This window comes from Humulus lupulus, chromosome X (genome assembly GCF_963169125.1).
Source record: "Humulus lupulus chromosome X, drHumLupu1.1, whole genome shotgun sequence".
Lineage (NCBI taxonomy): Eukaryota > Viridiplantae > Streptophyta > Magnoliopsida > Rosales > Cannabaceae > Humulus > Humulus lupulus.
In genome coordinates, this window is record NC_084802.1 from 76705577 (window position 1) to 76728197 (window position 22621).

Genomic DNA, 22621 nt, shown 5'->3' on the forward strand with positions numbered 1-22621 from the left:
TGTATTTTTAGCAATTGTGTTGTAACATTTATTTTAATCAAACACATTGTCTATTGTATTTGTTGCATAGAGTTGTATCTTGATTTCTATATATTCCATTAAATAATATATTCTCTTACAATAAAAAGTTTATCCTTTCCTTTTCAATGGAAGGAGAAACTATAAAGATTTTGTGAGGTTCCAACTTTAAAATTTAGAAGGTGGTAAGATAAGGTAATGTTCTTCTTTGTTTTTTCTTAGAAGATCTCATGGTTCTCATGTGGTGATAGAAATGAGAAGAAGAAAATTTCATGAATGAGGTTCATACAAATTTATTGATTTTTCTAATCTCTTTTGCTTTTTTGCAAATATAGTGGTTAGATTAGAAAATATTTCAACATCTTTAGTTTTAGCTATATAAATATGTGTGTGAGTTATATTATTAATATACTGTATTATATGATAATTAAAGTAATAGGAATGTGCTTATCCTATAATGTTGTGATGAGTTACCATTTATTTGGTAAATAATTAAAAAATTATTTGGGAATTTTAATTTTCCTATTTAAAGAGATGAGCATCTCATTTTATGAGATAAGAAAAAATGAACCTAAGGGGGTTACATCTTTTGGTGGAAGTAAATATTGGATCAAGGTGGATCCAAAATTTTGAGATAACATATTGTCCAATAGACTTGGAGTCTAAAGTGTGGTCAAATGAAAAATATTTGAGAATTATTTAGTGACAATAATTCTTAAATGAGACATAACCAAATTGGAGATGAAATTTTGAATCTTTGCAATAATGGTGAGTAGATTGAAGAAAATTTTATTCATTTTGGTTAAACATTGTAATATGTTTAAATTAATCTCAATGAGGAGATAATCTTAAACTAAAACATGAGAAATCAAAGTGTTTAAATAAATCAATGAGGGTTTATTTATTTTTATTTAAAGTGTTTAAAAATTGACATCTTCAAATTAATTTTGATGAGAAAATCAATAGATGCCAAAGTGGCGTTTTCAAAAGAATCTCAAAGATAATCTTAGAAGATGCATAAAAGTTGTTTAACTGATTTTTAGATTATTTAGACAGCTAAAAGTGAAAATTAGTGATTATTTTCTTGAGAAATTTTCACATGGTATTTGTGTTCACATATTTCATTTTATGAAATATAAAAGAAAGCAGACCAAGTGAAGAACACTTTCAAAGAATTGTGTCTTGCTTTTGCAAGTAAATGAGCCAAAATAAACTAACATTGAGGTTTTATTTATTTTGATCTATTGTGAGTTTATAATGTGGCTTGAGGACTCATGAGGAATTTTGGAAATTATAAGTCTCTTGGAGGATAAATGACTTAATAGAAATGAAGAAATTTCTATTTTAAAGTGATATTTTATTATTACTTTATTTGAGAAATGTGGGGGTGATGCTCCAAAGTTAAGAAATTTATTTTGTTGATAATGATTGATTAATTTGGCCATCTTATCAAATATGTGATTTGGAATTCCACATTCTAAATAATCTTAGCTATATATGTATAGAATAAATAAATCTAGACATTCTTGATGTCTAAAGTTCTTGTTTGTAAGATATTTAGTTCATGAAGGAATCAATTTAAAACATAAGGGGAGTTTTAGAAACAAAGAGGTATCTAGAATTAATATTCATGAAAATGTGTTTAACTTGGATATTGAAGTATAAAATAGTAAAGGTGTTGACTATAGTCAAACTCAATATTTTAATAAATGTGTAACTATTTTAATCAAACTACAGCTAGAACAAGGTTTGAATAAAATAATGAAAGAATGATTTAAGTATGCATACATGAGAAAAGAAATGACTCAAATGGAATCATTTCTACATCTCAAGGGATGAGACTTAGACTCCCTAAAGAGATTCACGGTTGATGGTGACCTATCTTAATACTAGTAAACAAACTAGTATTAGGTGTTGGGAAAACTTATACAGGATCTTATTTATTTTCAAGTAAATAATATATTAAACAAATTAGTATAAGAAAACTTAGAATAGGTTTTTATAACTGAATTTAAACATAGATAATGATAAGAACACTTACATTATATGCAGTGGAATGAATAGGTCATTCCTTCAATTTCTCTAACCCTTGTATTATTTCTGTCGCAGGGTATCACCAAGATAGAAAACTGATCTTCAAATTTCTTCACAGTCTTCCAAAGTATCCTTAGAATCACCTAGACTAGAGTGGAAAATTCTCAACACATGAGATAGATACAAAGAGAAGAGAATAATGAGGCTTAGAAAAGAACTTTTGTTGTAGATAGAGTCTAAAACCCAAAAGCATCAAAACTAGATCTTTTGATCATCTATTCATATGTTTTCAACTCTCACTTAGCATTCCTTTTATAGGCTCATTTATGTCATTTATTTAATTAAAATAATCAATAAAATAATAGGTAATATCAGCCATTTGGTCGAAATTATCATGAGTTTTAGGCCTATGAAATTTCTCATTTAATTGTAAGCCCGTTGGACTTAAAATCAAAACTCGTATTATTTTCTATTAATTAATTAATTAATTATTTAAATATTTTATCAAATTAATTATTTATAATTTTAACTTTGATTTAAACTTATTTATTAATTTAAAAACCAATTTGTCTTAATTAATAAACCTGCCATAAAATATATTTTCTTCTTTAAATTGCCTAACTCTGTGAAACTATCCAAAATTGTCCTGGCCAACTTTAATAATTCTAATTGATAATAAAATCAATTAATTGTGACTATCTAGATGATTTTATCCAAGGTACTGTGGGGACCATGGGCTTATGAAATCAAGCTCCAATAAGTTATCATGAATTTAACAAATAAATTTACTAACTTATTAATTCCTCATGACTCCACCAAAGACTCGGAATTGCACTCTTGAATTCATAGAACGCTCTATAAGCATTATAGATATGTTATTAGTTATCCATTGTTACAACCATAATTATCACTCGATCTTCTATAGACGGTCTAAAATGAGATGGGATTAAAATACAATTTCACCTCTCATTGTATTTTATCCTTAAAACACTTAGTTCCTTGTAAATGATATTTCAGTAAACTAATATTAATTACTGAAATGAGTTCACTATCTTTTAGCACCTTGAACCAAACTAAAAGGAAACCATTGTTTTACTTCTTCATCTTGACTTATGTGGTACTTCCTTTCTATATGCTTACTCTTCTTGTGACTTCCAGGTTTTTTTCAAGTTGGCTATTGCTCATGTTTTGTCACAAAACAACACAAGTGGTTTATCCATATCTGGTATAACACCAAGATCTGAATAAAACTTCTTTAGCTAGACTATTTCCTTAGTTGCTTCAGACGCAACTATGTATTCAGCCTCCATGGTGGAATCTAAGATCGCAGACTGCTTTACGCTTCTCCATATCACAGCTCCATCCCCAAGAGTAAACACCATTCCAGAAGTAGACTTCTTGTCATTGACATCAGTCTAAAAATCTGAATTGGTGTAGCCTACAGGGTTCAGAACGCCACCCTTGTAGACTAACATATAATCCCTAGTCCACCTTAAATGCTTTAGAATATGCTTAACTGCAATCCAATGTTCCAGTCCTAGGTTTGACTGATACCTGCTCACTACTCCCACTGCATGGAAGATATCTGGTCTAGTACACAACATAGCATAGACTTCCAACTGCAAATGCGTAAGGAAATTTTCCCATTGCACCTTCCTCTTCAGGAGTCTGGGGAGACTGCTTCTTTGAAAGATAAATTCCATGGCTAGACGATAAACATCCTTTCTTGAAATTCGTCATTGAGAAACATTCAAGCACTTTATCAATGTAAGTTGCTTGAGATAGAGCTAAGAGTTTGTTCTTTCTATCCCTAATGATCTGGATAACTAGAACATAACTCGCTTCACCTAAATCCTTCATCTAGAATTGAGTCCTCAGCCAATTCTTCACATCGAATAATTTCTTAACATTGTTTCCAATGAGTAAGATATCATCTACATAAAGAACCAGGAATACCTCTGTCTAATTTGCCTTCAGTTAGTAAACACAAGGCTCATCAATATTTTGTTTAAAGCCATAGATTTTGATTAATTCATCAAACCTAAGGTTCCAGGAACGAGAAGCTTGCTTAAGTCCATAAATGGACCTATTCAACTTGCAAACTTCTCCTTCTTGTCCAGCTACTTTAAATCCTTCTGGTTGATCCATATAAATGACTTTGCCAAGCTTCCCATTAAGAAAATCTATCTTGACGACCATTTTTCAGATCTCATAATAGAGAGCAGCTGCTATGGATAGGAGGATGCGAATGGACTTGAGCATGGCTACCGGAATAAAAGTTTCCTCATAGTCCATGCCTTCTCTTTCGTTATAACCCTTTGCCACTAATCGAGCTTTATAAGTTTCGATCTTCCCATCAACACCTCGTTTCTTCTTTTAGATCCACTTGTGTCCAATGGCCCTAAAGTCGCTTGGTGCTTCCACAAGATCACTGATAGAACTTGAGTACATGGACTCCATCTCCTTTTTCATGGCTTCAAGCCATAGTTCCTTTTCAGGGCTAGACATAGCCTGTTTAGAAGACAACAGATCACCGTCACTAGTGTCAGCAATAAACATATTGGTTTCACCATCCAAACCATAGTGAACTGGGTTCCTAGAAACCCGCCCTCTATGACGAGGCTCCGTGACTATTTGCACAGGAACAGTGGTGCTTTCTTCATTTAAATCGACTTGCGTCTGTTGGATATTAAGAGTGGGAATTGCATCATCAACTTTCATTGATGATGATGGAACATTGGTTGGAGTTAATTCTTCAACAATCTCTTCTAAAACAACTTTGTTGCACGGTTTGATGTTTTAAACATAGTCATTTTCCATAAAAGTAGCATTCGTAGAAGTAACACTTTCTTCTCTGAATGACTATAGAAAGACAACCCCGAGTGCCTTTAGGATAGCCAACAAACATGCAAACTTCGGTTTGCGGTTCTAGCTTTCATTCTTTTTTCCTCAGGACGTAGGCAGGACACCCTCAAATTCGATAATAACGTAAACTAGGTTCATGATGGGTGTCATTCGCCGCATCAAATTTAATTATTGATTTTATCAATTCCTTATACCAACTACTTCAGTATAGCGATAAATAAGGGTCGAACCCACAATGACTACTATTCAATTTATTATTCAAAAGATAAAAAGTTAATAAAGCAGGGGTAAATAAAAATAATTAAAAATAAAGTTAATAGTTAAAATAGTTAAGAGGTCATTATCCACCACTAAATACTCATTCAAACATTTTAATAGTAACATTGATCTATATTCCCAATAAACTATTAACCCCACACATAACACTTAAGTAATCAATTATCTCAGTTTCCCTATTATAAGTAATTAAAGCTAAGTGCTCTTAATTAACCATTTGTACCAAGCGATAAACCCATTAAGCATGCGATCTATTTAACCTAGGAAAAGCATTACACTCTGTGGAAACAAGTTAATCTAGGCAACAAATTCATTAAGCAGACAATTCATTTAACCTAGGTTCTATTTTTCATCACAATTAAAATACCCGACACAATACCTTAATTGCAATTTATCACTCTACTTAGAATCCTAAACTATTAGGTGAATAGAAATCTTAAGATGATAGTAGAATAATGAAAAACCCTAATTAGCTGGCCACCTAACAAGATCTCACAAGATTCATAACATTCAATAAGAAAAACAAAAGCAATTTAATACAAGGGAATAAAAGATCAATGAAAATTATTAAAACCAAGAAATCATATTTAGGGCTTTGAAATCACCCTTAACAATAAGCACAACAATAAATAAAAACAAAAATTACTAAAAGAAAAAGAGTAAAAGAAAATGTCTCTCTCTAAAAGAGAGAATAGAGAGTCTTTTTTCAAATAGAGACAACCTCTATTTATAATACTCTCATACTAACAAAAACTAATCAAAATAAAATTTAAATTTAAAACTTAAACTAAAACTAAAACTAATAGATATTAATTTTCTTTTAATATTATTGTGATATCTCCAATTTTCGAATTTGGAGTAATAATATATGTTTGTTGGTTGCAAAATTGGAGTTTGAATCTGATATTTTCGTATTCCTCAAGAAACTTAATTTTCCCACGCAGCTAATCGTATTTTGACGATTCAATGCGTTTTGAAAAGCTTAGAAAAATATCTACAACACCTATTTCTTTAATAATTTCCAAAATATGGCAATAAAAGTCTCAAAATCACTCGTGAAGTTTCAGCTCCAGCTTTGTCTTAGACTCTTGTTCACATTTCCATACTTTATTTTCTTCATAAAAATACACAATTTTCTACAAAACCAAATACATTTAATTAAAATTATATAATTCCAAATAAAAAATATATTTAATTAAAGTCAGAAAGATTAATTCAAACTTAATTTAGTATTATATTAATAAATGTGTATTTTTACTCTTAAAATTCTTTTTAAACAAAAAATCACAAAATACCAAAAAAAAATTTAAATCATTAAAATAACTAAAATCTATCAATTTCTAAGCCTAATGAAACTAAAAATATACAATCAAAATTGAACTTATAAAATTCCCTCACACTTAGATTTTGCTAGTCCCTTGGCAAACACAAAAACTAAAACTAAACTAAACACATAAACAATAAAAATATAATGTCATGGTCTTGTCAAAATAATAATCGTCTCAAATATTGCATAAATATATAACTCCAAGAAAAATTAGATTCATAATCCTTAGAATTTCAACTTAAGTAAGATTACCTCTTAAACTCAATTCTTGTATGTGTGTGCACAATTAAATTCACTATATCACTTGCACCTAAATCAATTTGTACATGCCAAAACTAATTAAAAGTCTCTCAAATATATATATATATAGATTTATTATTAAGAATATCCACTTCATAGGCTTATTATCAAATTTGTAACGCCCTGGATAGCCAAGACCGTTACACTGTGTGTTTATAAAGGTGCAAGACTTGATAATCAAGTCATTTAGTTAGAAATGTGTTACTAAAATTGTAGTTAAACCAGGGTTAAAAGATTTTGGCCACAAAATCCGCCTTTCTTATAATCAAACATTTTTACATGGGATCCCAAAAGTAATAACGTTAAAAGATAGTTTACAAAATTTTAGGATAAAAGTACAGTTACTAGCCACTCTAAGGGCAAAATGGACATTTAGGCTTTTCCCGTCTTGTACTACTCCTCGGCTGTGGCGGCTGATCAGTTGGCTATGTACATTCAGCCCCAAAGCTCTCCATTTCAGGACTGGTCCACTTTACCCTTACCTTTACCTGCACCACGTAGCACCCGTGAGCCAAGGCCCAGCAAGAAAACACAACAACAGAGCATAGTCATAAAACAAACAACCAGATAACTCACACAGTATAATCATATACTCAACAATCCAGACATTCACAATAGTCAAGTGTTCAGCATACCAAGTTCATCATTTCATACTAAAAACCAATTCACATATGATAACCAGGGTCAACGCCCTTTGGTGGCACCCTCTATATACCCCACTGCCTCCGGCCCGCTTAAACCGAGCTCAGTGAATATCAAGCTGTCCTCAGCTACCAGTGGCCGAGCTACGCCCTGTGCGCAAATATTGATTTCGGAACACTTAGACCATTTCTCACATGTCCCATGGCATAATACCATCTATGACATCATACAGATATATGGAGCTCTTAGTCCCAACACAATCACATAACCGTGTGCAGTTTTCTTACCTTTGGATTCCGGTAGCTTTGATCAATGATGACATCCCTCAAGCGCGATCCCTTTCAAGCCCTAGCGTACACCTAGTAAGAGCAATATATCATAATTATCACCAAACTTAAATCCCAAAAACCTAACCTCGAGACCAATCCCGAGCCCTCGGGAAGCCCTAATTCCACCAAACGGGGAGGTGGAATCAAACCTGAGCCCGCGGGCAAAAACCCTAGGAAATAACCCAAAAATCCCCTTCTGGGTACAGGGTAGCGCTACAATGCCCTAAAGTGGGCGCTACAGTGCCCTAAAGTGTGCACTACAGTGCTACAAACAGAGCCAAAAAACGCCCCAAGCATCCAAGCCTAGCGCTGTAGCGCCCTAAGGCTAGCGCTACAGCGCTAGTCACAGCCAGACAACACCCTGTTTTCACCTCTTCGAACTTCCTCGAGCCAAAATCCTTCCAAACCTTAACCAAACTCCAAAACAAGCCTGCCAACATCTATATCTCACCCCATATGACCCAACCATACAAAACTCAATCACATGCACCCCAAAATAGAGAAATCACCATAGTTGAGCTTAAAGTTCAAACACTCAACAGAAATCAACAGAAACTTCAGGACTTTAGAGCTAGAATTTCATACCTTCAATGGAGACTCTCAACCTAGATTATCCCTAGTGTCCTTTCAGCCTCAAGCCCTTCACTTCCTCAAGCTTATCCCCCTTGATTCCATCCAAAACTCAAGTTTAGAAAACCATATCAGCCAAAACCAGAAACACAAGAGAAGAACCTAGAAACTTACCTCAGTTGGATTCCTAATCCCTACTGAACTCTCAAACTTGATCAAGGTCCCAAGTGCAAAGCCTTAGCCTAAAGCTCCTCTGAATTTTAGCTCCAAAAGGCCCCAAGAATTGAAGAAGGAATCCCAATCCGTGAGAGAGAAGAGACTTCTATTACTTTTTCCTTCTTTCCTTTCTTCTCTTCAGACTTCTAAAGCTTTCTACATATTCCACTAAGGCAATAAAGCCAAAAACAACACTTATCTCTGATTTTAAACACCAAAAGACCAAACTGCCCTCCCAATTAAAACTAAGCTTTTAAACCTCCTAAGGGCATTTTAGTCATTACTCTCAATTCCCGCTAATTCCTCGAGTGTCTCTAATATTTACTGCTTACTTCCCAACACCTAACTAATCACCAATTATATTCCTCAATATCAAAATAGACTCCAATATATTTCCTAAATTCTCATAAATACCCCCAGGCTCGCCCCGAGCGGGGTATAAATCCTCGCCGTGACTTTTTCGCTAAACCGCTCACTAGGATCGCCTCGAGTCACAAGCTACAAATATATCCACATAATAATGTGGTCTCAACAATTTATCACAGATATTTACATTTATGCCCTCAATGGGCCAAAATTACGAATATGCCCTTCTAACCTAATCAGGGCCTACATGCATACTAATACACATAGTCATGCATCACAGATATCCAAATAATCATATAAACATGCTTTTAGTCATTTAAATCACATATAATCTAGTTATGCCCTCCCAGTACACTAATCAAGGCCCTTAAGCCTTATTAGTATATTTGGGTCGTTACAAAATCATTCTCCACTAATGTAAGTACACATAATCAAAGGATCAATATGACTTATTAGGCTTATAATGTATGGCTAAAGTTAAAGGTAGATGAGAAAGACAATTTAGGTTCAAATCACACTATAGCATACGATGTCTTCTACTTTCAGCCCTTACAAATATTCCCTAACAATTTAAAAACTTTTCTCTTCTTTTTTTTTTCAAACATAAACCTCATTATTTCCCCCACACTTGAATTGTTGCAAGTATTTTTTCTTTCTTTCTTTTTTCATTGAATTTCTTTTTTTTTCATCTTGCAAACTTTTTTTTCTAGAGGAATAGGGGATTTTATACATTTATAGCACAACCCCAATACAAAATCTTAACTTCAATACTTTCCATCTTTACAACTCAATCACAACAAATAAACAATCAAGCACTATATCTATGGTGTTACAGGTTTAAAGAGAAGGAATTTTTTTTCATAAGACTCATGTATAAGGGTAAAATAAGAAAAACAAAAGGATGTCAATAAAGCTCAAAATTGGTAACTAGGGGATAAATAAATATAATAGATTTGAAAGGCTCAACTAGTCCAAAGAAATTGCCTAAATCATATCCTTAATCATATGTAACTTATAAACTTCGCCTCAAATAATTATCAAATAAGTTCTAGAGTGGTAGAGAATAAACAAAAATATTATCTTACCATGCATAAATATCTTTGAGTACTAGCAACTTAGTAAATTCAATTATGTACATAAATTCAAAATTATGAATCAAGCCTAAGCAATAATCAAAACAAAAGTCAAGCACATAATTCATGTAAAATCTATCATTTTCCTAAAATCATATCAGTTGACCCTTGATTTGGCCAATGACATGGAGTTAGAATTATGACAAGAAATGAGATGATAGTCAAGAATGGAATCAGATGGTAAAGAAATGACGCAAATAATTTATAGTGGTTCGGCCCCAATGGATGGTAATGACCTATGTCCACTTAGTGTTCTTATTGATGTTGAATCCCAATGTCGTGATCAAAGAACTAGGGTTTCTTGAGTTTCACAAGCTTTGAGAGGATTACAACCTCGGTAGATAATCACACTTGTGCTCTCTTTAAGAGTATTTGGAAAAAAAGGTTCCAAAAGTTCCTTCCTTGAGCCCTCTCATTCATATTTATAGGCTCCAGGGGTTACATGGGCCAATGGGCCTTAACTATCCCTAATCTCAGCGTATCAAGGCAATAAAGAGGAAATAATTAATGTAGTTATTACAAGATTACAATCTTTAAAGGAAAGAAAATGAAGCATGCAACCAGACTGGTCGCATCTATTCGCGAGATCTGATGAAGCAACAGGGAGTTGGTCGATAGGCGAACATCATCTCTTCATTCTGAAGCTGCCACATGCTAACCATGTGTAATAAGTTCTTGCCCCCAAGTTTTTTTTACTGCGACCAACATAAAGTAAACTTAGGAAACTGACCCTTCGCGTACCCCACCAAATCTGTCAGAGCTGCCCATGCCTTCTCAAAAAAGGTAACCAGTCATGTCCAATCAAGTCTTTTCGGTTTCCCAAAAATTTGTCTGACGACTATTGCACTTCCCCATGCTTTGAAAAAAGTAATTCCATGATTACCTCTTTTACAGTGTCGCAATCAATATAAATAATTCCCCAAGATCACTTTTTTACTTTTTACTTATCTTCTCTTCTTCAAGAACTCTGAAGAACTCTACACTCAGAGCCCAGAAAACTCAAACGGTTCCAGCGTTTCACGAAGTTTCTGCCCACCCACTCGACTTAGAGTTTTAGAGACTCGCTTCATTCTTTACTCAAGTAAGTTTATCAACCTCTTCAGTCGTTTAAGATGCCATGCAAAACTATTTTTTACTTATTTCGCATCCTGGGCTCTTGAGCATTCTCGACTGCTCTTGAAAAATAATTTCTTCGGGGTAGACGATTACACTGATCTGTGCTTAAGAGGGTAGTGAAATAATGCTTTGTTGGGGTTAAGAATCAGTTGGTAGTTGAGGTTATAGATTTAGGGCGTAAAATCGAAGTAAAAATTCAATTTTTATGCTAGTTGAAAAATTGGGTTTTTCCCGCCCTTTCAGAGTCGAAAAGTTTTTCCTGAAAAACTTTTCACTTCTGAAAAACTTTTCACTTCTGCTTTTTAATCCATTTCCCAAACTACTCACTTGAAAAATAGCGTTTTTTGTTAAAATGTTCCTGGTCGTATAAAAGCTTAACTTTTATACACGAGCAGCATTATTCCAACTTTTAAACACAAGTTTTTAGGCCGTAGATTTCTCATCTCCCATTTTCTGTTTGCAAACTTTCATGCATGATCCACGGGGAGGTGAGAGGCCTATCGACGACGATCTGCTGGCCCAGCTACTCAAGGACGAAGAACAACCATCACAGCTAATTCTGGAGATCCCTTTTTCTCGTATCGCCCCAAACAATCCATCGACCCCACCTCAAAACATGGGTCGAGTAAAGTCCAAAGCCTAGAAAAAGAAACCATCCAATCCTCCTTCGAATCAGCCTGCTCCTTGGGCTGAAATTCCTTCGACTAGTGGTCGAGAAGAAAATACCCCCGAGCCAGAAATCCAAACTCAAGCCCAACTCCGAAACACCATTCGACCAAACGTTGAATGGTATCTTGCTCCTCCTAGCACAATCACAGCTAGGATGATAAATAACTTCCTTAGAAAGTATGGACTTTCTGGGGTTACTTTATTCCTTCCCACTAGAGACCAATGGGCAAACCTGCTTGGAGGCGCCTTCAGCGCCTGGTCAAGGTACCATATTGAGGTAGGAGCGATCCTGCCTCTCCATCCTTTTTTCCAAGGAGTGGCCAACTATTTCGGGGTCGCTCCTTTCCAAATAACCCCTAACGGGTATAGAATGCTATCCGCACTCTATAACCTGTATAGTCATAAAAAGTGGCATGTTCCTACGCCACATGAGGTCAACTATCTGTTCGACCTCAAATCCAACCCCAACCAAGAAAATACGGGGTTTTTTCATCTATGCCATCAGAAAACGACCCGCACTTTCCTGAGTGAAACCACCTTCAAATCCAATGTGGGGAAGTACCATCTGGAGTACTTTTTGACTACCGACTTGGTTGCCAACAACTTAGCCTTCACCCAAGGAGGTAACACCTTCACACTCATGGTCGTTTATTTTCCTATATGTTATCTACGTTTTCCTTAGAAATTTAGTTTTCTTCAAGTCATGGCGGCGACCAGCTCCTACTCCAGAGATGGAGCTTCGAGCAGCCCTACTGGCTAGCATGTCTGACGTAGAGAAGAGCGTCAAATAGTTAGTCACTGAGGCAAACCTGAGACTGGTTGGGCTTTTGGCACCTCACCAGAACGTGAGGGAGTCCACGGCGGGGAGTACCACCCGCGAGGAGTTTCTCGAGCAGCACCCAGATGTGTCACAACCTCAAAGGAAGAGAACAACTGGAGTGACAATCAGGGAACCCTCTAGCACCCCACGAGCGGCCGTGCCCCCTGCCCCTTCCGGAAAGGGAAAAAAGAAAGCCTTTGAACCCCTCGAGCCTCTCGATGAGTCTTTGGATGAGAATGGTACTGATCTCTCGCTCTTAGATAGTTTGCCAATTTCCTGTCACTTATTTGATGAGGACGGCAACTTTAAGTACACTCCCAATTTAGATTCAGACTTCTTCATGCCAGATAGTGAGTGTAACACTAGTAGAGTATATAATGTAGCGACCAGTAATGATAGCTCGAGTAGTTTACTTGCAATTTTCTTTGTTTCTTTTTCTGACATAGCACACGTAGTTATTTGTACTATCTCACTGTTCGTGTACTTGCTTTCTTGTAGACATGGCATCCGAAGACATGTTCGATATGTACAGTGCACCCGAAGCTCCTTAAGCTCTTGTGAGCAAGAAGAAGGTGAGCAGGCGGCATCACGGGGAATGCAGCAAAGCCCCTCTGCCAAGAAAACCCACACTACGGACCCTCCAGCAGATGGACCTTCAACAAATATAACACCACCTCCTTCTCCCCTCAAGCAGCAAACTCTGCCTGCACCAGTCGGGTTGACCCCTTCCCCACCGACTCTAGCTGACCAGACTCAGCCAGCTGTCCCTGCTCCAACAGGGGGCGACATATCGAGTCGTACCCTAAGATCGGCTACGAACAGGATGGAAAAGATCTTGAGGCACGAGCGTTGCCGAGAAGCCATGGCTGGGATAGAGTCGATGGACATCGACCAGATCTTAACCCGCGCACTAAACAAGCTCGCAAGTGTAAGCTATCTTTTCTTGTTGAGAGTTTATCCTTTTATCTATTAGTCATTTTAACTTTTGTTCTGATTGCAGGCAATGCTGATCGTTACTGCCAGCCGGCTCTGCTCGGGAGTTATCACCGAACAATCCAAGGCATTCGAGCAACGACACGCTGAGGAGCTCAAGGCCACTGAAGCAAAACAAGTCGAGCAGCTTGAGGCGGCTTAGAAGACAAACGTGGCATTGCTCGAGGAGAAAAATAAGCTGGCTGAGGAGTTGAGGGAGAAGCAGACTGCTCTGGACAAAGCCGTTGAATCAAGGGACCAGTATAAGGAGTCTAACCGTGTCAATTACCGCGAGGCCAAAAATCTCGAGGCAGACTTGATCGTGAGCAGGCAAGAGGCCAATAAGTTGGAGGCTCAGATCGACTAGCTTGAGAAATCCAACGCCAGCAATCTGGAGAGGTACAAGGGTGCCACGGCTAAGTGTTTCTTTGAGTTCTAGAACCACAATCAAGGAGCCGACTTTAGCTATCTTCCCGAGCGCATGAGGCACATTGAAATAGCCCGATGCGTTGCTTGTTTGGAGGAAGAAGAAAAAGCGAAGATCCCAGCCTCGCCCGAAATCTCCTTGGCCACTGGCGTTGAAGGTACGGGCGATGAAGCCGCTGCTGCAGTCAACCAAGAAAATCCACAAGACCCTCCCGCCTTATAATTATACTGTTTTTAATTTTAATTTTTCAATATACGACCTACGGGTCAAAATGTAAAGACATGTTTCTTTTTTAATTTCTATTGCTACATGGGCAGCTTTTACTTTTAATCAGACATTTACATCTGAGCAGTGACTGCTCGCAGTGTAAAGGGATTCACTTATGATATTATAATATTTGCATTTTATTATAATACCGTTTCGCATGACTAAACTTAGCATAGTACTTTGGTTTGATTTAACAAAATATAAAATTTCAAAAAATGCTCTAAGTACCCTAGCATGCTTTCACTTATTTTACTCATGTGTCTACATACCTTTCGATATGCTTTGCTTACTAGATGCCTTATATGCCCCCAAGTGATTGAGGAGCTTTAGGTCCTCGGTCACTTGCCCTGACCAAAACCTATTCTAACATTTATGCTCACAGTAGAGAATTTAAAATGATAATACAGCAAAACAACACACGTAATGAGCAAATATTTGTAATAAATACAATAATTGGCAAGAATGACTGGCTACGCACAGTCCCTTATATTTCTCGTAATAAATGGACAAATCGTGTCTATACGAGTGATCATTGAAATGATCTTACACTTATAAGCGATCAGTCACATAAAATGACCAACCCTTTTTTATAACTTGTAAAAAATAAAATTAATACAATCCAATTCTTTAAAAAGAATTCTTTATTGATAGTACTTGCATAGGTGTTTTCCATTCCAATAGCGAGGAATGAGATCTCCATTTAAGCGAGCAAGTTTATAGGTGCCTGGATGGAGGACTTCTTCAATCTGGTATGGTCTTTCCCAATTAGGTCCGAGCACTCCAGTAGCCTGGTCACGGGTGTTGAGGAAAACCCTTCGAAGTACTAGATCTCTGACATTGAATTTCCTTTCGCGCACTTTAGAATTGAAATACCGGGCGACCTTTTGCTTGTAAGCTGCTACATGGAATTGGGCTTGCTCACGCTTTTCATCGATCAAATCCAGGGACTCCATCAATAGCTGGCTATTAAAGCCTTGATTGTACGTCATTCTCTGATGCGATGGCGGATCTAACTCGACAGGAAACATAGCCTCATATTCATAAGCTAAGGAAAATGGAGTATGGCTCATCGCTGTTCGATGGGAAGTTCTATACGACCAAAGGACTTCAGGCAATTGCTCCAGCCATGCCCCCTTTGCTTCCTCAAGTCTTTTCTTCAAAGTATCCTTTAGTGTTTTATTAACTATTTCGACTTGTCCATTTTCTTGAGGATGAGAAACTGAAGAAAAGCTCTTGATAATTCCATGTCATTCACAAAAATCTGTGAACAGATCACTATCAAACTGTGTGTCGTTGTCTGAGATAATTTTTCTTGGCAATCCATAGCGACACACAATGTTTTTAACCACAAACTCCAGCACTTTCTTGGTCGTTATGGTTGCAAGTGGCTCGACTTTGGCCTATTTTGTGAAGTAATCAACGGCAACCACAGCGTACTTGACGCCACCCTTTCCTGTGGGCAGAGATCCGATTAAATCTATACCCCAGACTGCCAACGACCACGGACTTTGCATCTGTTTTAGCTCATTAGGGGTCGCTCGATGAATTTTTGAGAACCTTTGGCATTTGTCACATCTCCGCAAGAATTCCATCGAGTCTTCATTCATTGATGGACAGAAGTATCCTTGCCTTAGGATCTTTTTTGACAAGCTCTGCCCCCCAGCATTGTCCCCACAAAAACCTTCATGGACCTCTTTCATCAATTCTTTGGCCTTCTCTTTCGAAATACATCTGAGGAGTGTCATTGAGTATCCCCATCGATACAAGATTCCATCTACCAGGATATACCTAGCAGCCTGCCGCTGAAGGGTCCTAGCTTTGTTTCTGTCCATCGGCAACACACCTTGCGTCAGGTACTCTATGTAAGGTGCCATCCATGTATCCATTCCTAGATCGTTAAAGAGGTCTCCTCTGTTTGGATGCTTGGTGCATATAGTCGCTCAACTGGCACTATGTTCAGAGTGTCAGCATCCTTCGCACTTGCTAATTTGGCCAAAGCATCAACGTTTGAATTCTGGTCGCGAGGTACTTGCTGAAGGGTGTACTTATCAAACTGTGCCAATAGATCCTTTGTTTTATTTAAGTAAGCAACCATTTTTAAACCTCGGGCCTGATATTCTCCAAGGACTTGATTGACCACTAGTTGGGAGTCACTGTAGATATCAAGCAATTTTATGTGCATGTCTCTGGCTAACCGTAATCCTGTGAGCAGTGCTTCATACTCGGCTTCGTTGTTAGAAGCAGTGAAGTCAAACCTGATTGCGCAATGAAATCGATGCCCTTCAGGCATTATCAAAATCACTCCTACTCCTGCGTGGTGCTCATTAGAAGAACTGTCTATAAACAACTTCCAAGAAGGAGTTTGGCTTTGAGACTCAGGTTATTCAAACCCTTCATGCCGCTCGCTGTCTGGAAGCCCGGTGAGTTCTGCGACAAAATCGGCCAGAGCCTGTCTTTTTATCGCTGCTTGTGGCATGTAAGAGATATCAAATTGCCTAAGTTCGACTGCCCATTTCAACAATCATCCTTCGACTTCAGGTTTTTGCAAAACTTGTCATAGAGGTTGGTCGGTCAAAACTGTAATTGGGTGAGCTTGGAAGTAGGGCCGCAACTTCCTGGAGGCTAAGATTAAGCAATAGGCTAATTTTTCAATAGGTGGATACCGCAGCTCTGCTCCTATTAGCCTCTTGCTTACATAATAAATAGCCTTCTGTACGCCTTCTTCTTCTCTTACTAGGACAACACTAGCAGCGTATTCTGTGATCGCCATGTAGATGAACAAAGTTTCTTTATCAATCGGCTTTGATAGAATCAGTGGTTGTGACATGTACGTCTTCAAAGCTTGAAAAACCTGTTCGCACTCCTCCGTCCATTCGAATTTCTTGTTTCCTCCGAGTAGATTAAAAAATTAGACGCATTTGTCCGTAGACTTGGAAATAAATCAACTAAGAGCAGCAATTCTTCCATTCAAGCTTTGAACATCCTTGATCTTTGTTGGAAATTTCACATCGACCAGGGCTTTGATCTTCTCAGAATTGGCCTCAATTCCTCGTGAGTTTACTATAAATCCCAAGAACTTCCCTGATCCTACACCGAAGGAGCACTTGAGGGGATTTAGCTTCATCTGATATTTGTTCAAGATGTTGAAGCATCCTTGCAAGTCCCCTATATGCCCTTCTGCCTTCTTCGACTTAACCAGCATGTCATCGACATATACCTCCATGTTTGTGCCGATTAGCTCCTTAAACATGTGGTTAACCAGTCGCTGGTAAGTTGCACCAGCATTTTTCAAACCGAAGGGCATTACTTTGTAACAGTAAAGCCCTGTATCAGTCTGAAAGCTAGTGTGATCCTCATCAGGAGGATGCATACTGATCTAATTATATCCGGAGTATGCATCCATGAATGAGAGAATCTTGTGCCCTGGAGTGGCATCGACCAGTTGATCGATTCTAGGGAGTGGGAAACAATCTTTACGGCAGACTTTATTAAGATCTGTGAAATCCACGCATGTTCGCCACTTTCCATTCAGTTTGGGAACAAGAACGAGATTAGAGACACATGATGGATAAAACGCTACCCTGATGAACCCATTCTCCTTAAGCTTCTCGACTTCTTCCTTTAGAGCCTTCGATCTATCTTTGTCGAGCAACCTCCTTTTCTGTTGCACCGGTGGAAAACTCTTGTCTATGATTCGGACATGCCTAATGACTGCAGGGTCCATTCCCATCATGTCTTTGTTCAACCAGGCAAACACTTCGTGGTTTTTCCTCAAAAATTCCACTAGTGCTTGCTTTGTTGTTGTTTCTAAGTTTTTACCAACTTTCACAACCCTGGTCTGATTTTCTTCATCAAGTTGGACCTCTTCAAGTTCCGCGATGGGTCATATCTTTTCATCAAAATCCCCAAAGCGAGGATCTAAATCTCTGTCCTCACTTTGGGCAATGCCCTATTTGGTGACATCATCACCTGATTGGGCTTGTACATCAGTCGCCTTTTGCAACTCTTTTCCGGCAACTACCCCCGATACACCTTTCTTTGCCTTAGATATTGAGGTGTTGTAGCACTCCCTCACTTCATGCTGATTTCCCAACACGCATCCTATCCCTGTGTCGGTTGGGAATTTCATGGCTAGGTGCCATATCAAGGTAACGGCTCACAGGTCGACCAAAATTGGCCTCCCAATTACAACATTATACGCTAAAGGACAATCAACTACTATGAAAGTAGTGAGTAATGTCTTGTTTGCAGGTGCGATACCTACTGTAACTGGGAGCCTAATCGACCTAATTGGGGCGAGCCCTTCACCAGAAAAACCATAAATGTTTTGGTTGCATGGCTCTAGGTCCTTGACGGACAATCTCATTCTTCCCAGTGAAGACTTATATAGGATGTTGACTGAGCTTCCTGTGTCAACCAACACCCTTTTAACCACCATGTTGGCGATTTGAACGTCAACGACCAACGGAGCAGAGTGTGGGAATCATACGTGTTAGGCATCGTCCTCAGAGAAGGTTATTAATTCCTCCTCTGTTCGAGCCTTCTTTCGTGCTCGATCCTCCACACTCATCATCTCGATGTCCTGGTCGTGGCGTAGGGTTTGAGCGTATCGTTCCCTTGCCTTCCCACTGTCCCCTGCAAGGTGTGGGCCACCACAGATGGTGAGTAATGTGCCTGCCATAGCAGCTGGCTGTAAAGGTGGCGAGTGTTGACATACAGGCGCTTGCTCGTTGCCACCTTGAGCCTCTCGCTGAGACCCTCCTATGGCTCGCACATATCTCCTTAGATGTCCCTGCCTGATCAGGAACTCAATCTCATCCTTCAACTAGTTGTACTCATTAGTGTCATGTCCGTAGTCGTGAAAACGATAGAATTTCGTTGTATCTCTCTTGGAGATATCCTTCCTTATAGGTGCGGGTCGCTTATAAGGAACATTAGAGCCGGTCACCTGGTAGACCTCTGCTCGATTTTCGACAAGGGTCGTATAGTTGGTGAATCTCAGCTCATAACTATTGCCTTTGAGGCATTTATTCTCAGATGTTGACGGCTTATTGCTCGCCCGTTATCCACCATTTCTACCATTTTCATTTCCGTTGCCCTTGTCGTTGCCATTGGGTTCATCTGAACCGTTGGCGGCCTTGGCGGGCTCTTCCTTTGGCCCTTTGTCTTTCGTAGGCAATTTCCCCTCGTTGGCAATTGCGTCTTCGAGCTTGATGTACCGATCAACTTGATCAAAAAACTCCTGGTACTCTTTACCCCTTTTTTCTACAGGCTACTCCAGAGAAGGGAATGGCGCCTAACCGCAGTAGTTAGGGCCCTCATATTTCCTTCATCTCCCACTATTTTTTCTCCAGCTGCTGCTTGCATAAAGCATTGGACATACTCCTTCAAGGGCTCTCCCTCTTTCTAGCGTATCTCGACCAGCTGGTTGGCCTCAGTGGCGTGTACGCGACCCACATAGAATTGTCCGTAAAATTCATTCACGAACATCTCCCAGGATACTATGCGAGCAGGAGGGAACTTAAAGAACCACTCCTGGGCGGTGTCAGATAGTGTTGCGGGGAAGTTCCTGCAGCGGGCATCGTCTGACACTTTCTGTATATCCATTTGTATCTCAAATTTGATGACATGAGATACTGGGTCTCCGTACCCATCAAAGTTCAGCAGTACTGGCATTTCGAATTTACTGGGGGTTTCTGTCACAACAATCCTTTGCCCAAACGGAGTGCCTCTCCTCCGATCTTACTCTACGTGGGATGTTCGACTCCCAACTAGCTGTTGTACTGCTTGGTTCAGAGCATCGATTTATGCCTGAATCGCATCTTGGATCGCTGGGGTGACTGGCGCCGGGGAAGCGTACTCATCATGCCTCTCGTGACGGTCGTTGAGCATGTCCCTCAAATCTTCATCCCTGCACCTCTGCTCGCTAACTCCTAGCCAATCAAAGACGTTATTTTGTCGGGGTTGCCCCCCAGTGTTATGGCTTGTCCGCCTATTCTCTCTAGGTGGGGGGTTTCTGTCTCCACCTCTTTCTTCATTCCTCCGACCAGAATTCCCCTGCCAGAATTGGCCTCATTATAGTCATGGCCATCTCTAAACTGTGGCCGACTATGGCACGATCGGCTATTCATGTTGTTTCCTCTTCGGGCTGGCATCTCCCGAGCGTCTGGAGGAGGCCTGCACTGGTTGTTGGGTCCCCGTGCATTATTATGCCATCTAGGACCCCTAACCGCAGAGCCTGATTCGTTGTTCCTTCTGTTGGAAGAAGGATGCTGCCCCCTACTCGACGGATTTGGCTCTTCGTCCCCTGGGCGTCTAGGGTTGCGGCGCGGCTGCTCGGCTCTATTCTGCCTCTGGCGCTGGGGATTTCCTCGACTAGCTTGAGATGGAGGCTGCTGCTCAGGATCCCAAATTGGGACATCATCTTGAGCCACAAGTGGCTGCTTCGGCCTTTGAGGGCTTGCTGGCTGGAGCAGAGGACTTGGATTGGGAGCCCACTGTGGTGGCACACTCGGTGGCTGATCCGGTTGAAAGGCCGGCATAGCATGTCCTTGAGCCAACTGAATGGCTGCTTCAAGAGCGGCCATGGCATCCTCTGCCGACTATCCATTTCCGCCTGCCACTCACTCAGCTCATAGCGCTGACGCTCAATCTCCCTCTGCTGCAGCACCATGGTCTCTGCTGCAGCACCATGGTCTCTACTGCGTTCTCCTGATTGGCCCTCAGATTAGCCAACTCATCCTGCAACACCCCCAGTGTTGCCCTCAGCGTTTCCATATCCAACTCCTCCTCTTCAAACTCTAAATGTGGTTCATTCTCCGCCACGTTCGGAGGAGGAGGTTGAGATGATGCAGCGCCAACGGACTATCCAACTCTCTTGGATGTCTTTGCCATTTGATTTTCTTAAAGCCTCTTGAGTTCAACTCTCAATGAAAGCACCACAATGTTGACCCTTGATTTGGCCAACGACACGGAGTCATAATTACTACAAGAAATGAGATGATAGTCAAGAATGGAATCAAATGGTAAAGAAATGACACAAATAATTTATAGTGGTTCGGCCCCAATGGATGGTAATGACCTACGTCCACTTAGTGTTCTTATTGATGTTGAATCCCAATGTCATGATCAAAGAACTAGGGTTCTTGAGTTTCACAAGCTTTTAGAGGATTACAATCTCGGTAGATAATCACACTTGTGCTCTCTTTATGAGTATTTCGAAAAAAGGTTCCAAAAGTCCCTTCCTTGAGCCCTCTCATTCATATTTATAGGCTCAAGGGGGTTACATGGGCCAATGGGCCTTAATTATCTCTAATCTCAATGTATCAAGGCAATAAAGAGGAAATAATCAATGTAATTATTACAAGATTACAATCTTTAAAGGAAAGAAAACGAAGCATGCGACCAGACTGGTCACATCTATTCGCGAGATCTGATGAAGCAACAGGGAGCTGGTCAATAGGTGAACAATATCTCTTCATTCTAAAGCTGGCACGTGCCAACCGCGTGTAATAAGTTCTTGCCACGTCATCAAGAACCATTTTTGGGTAAACAATATCAATGACAATCCAAAAATCTTATCATAGACTAATTACATTCAACTTAACCATGCTTTTTTAAAACTAATAAAAACAAAAAAAAAATAAAAAAAATATAGAATACGACAATTTTTCTTCCCCCACACTTAATATAAGCATTTTCCTCAAGGCACAAATTAAATAAAAATCAATGCAAGATAAAAAGATAAGGGTAAGAAAAACTCCCGCAAATGATTTGTTTAACGTCGTTAGCTCGACTGAGTCTTGCTCATGTGGTCATTATGTTGGGTCATATCTATTTGTTTGTTGTGAGACATTGAATGAGTTGATAAACAATTGATAGTACATCATCATGTCTCCAACTAAATTCTATGAAAGTCCTCAAAACATAAACCACAACTAATAGACCAAGTTAGTAAAAAGGAAAAAAGTGAATAACAAATTAAATAAAATAGTCCCCGGCAACGGTGCCAAAAATTTGATGGGTGTCATTCGCCGCATCAAATTTAATTATTGATTTTATCAATTCCTTATACCAACTACTTCATTATAGCGGTAAATAAGGGTCGAACCCACGAGGACTACTATTCAATTTATTATTCAAAAGATAAAAAGTTAATAAAGAAGGGGTAAATAAAAATAAAAACAAACAAAAAAATTAATTAAATATAAAGTTAATAGTTAAAATAGTTAAGAGGTCATTATCCACCAATAAATACTCATTCAAGCATTTTAA